The sequence below is a fragment of the Penaeus monodon genome, chromosome 20 (assembly GCF_015228065.2).
Source record: "Penaeus monodon isolate SGIC_2016 chromosome 20, NSTDA_Pmon_1, whole genome shotgun sequence".
Classification (NCBI taxonomy): Eukaryota; Metazoa; Arthropoda; class Malacostraca; order Decapoda; family Penaeidae; genus Penaeus; species Penaeus monodon.
The window spans coordinates 39514368-39514886 of NC_051405.1; positions in this window are offsets into that span (position 1 = coordinate 39514368).

Below are 519 nucleotides of genomic sequence, written 5' to 3' on the forward strand. Positions count from 1 at the left end.
TCATAGCATTCATATGAATATCGAAACTGTTCAAATTAACAGAATCAGTATAATCTCCAACCGAAAGCATTGGATTACTGAATTATAAAAATGAATTTAATTTGAACTCATTTTGCTGTACTTTTTGCATATCTTCAACAATCAGTTCAGGTATGTCTGCATGTTCACTATTAGATTATATAATCCCCCCCCAAAAAAAGGTAATTATTGACGTTATAATATATAATCATTCAGTAATAATTTTTCGTAGTGTCGTAGAGTAGTTACCTAACGACAGGTGATAATTGAACTTAGTCGAGATTAACATGGTTTTCATACATATGCTTTGTTTGTTTGTTATAATGTTGTGTGTTGCTATATTTGTTGATTTACCAGTAGCAGGATGTAATTAGTTCGGTCAAGCTGGAATGCAACATCATTAATGAAGGAACAGAGAAGTTATAATTAATTTTGGGATTTGATCATAATTATTTGACCTAATGCAGGCACCAACTGCAGAAGCAAATTCTAATGCTTTTA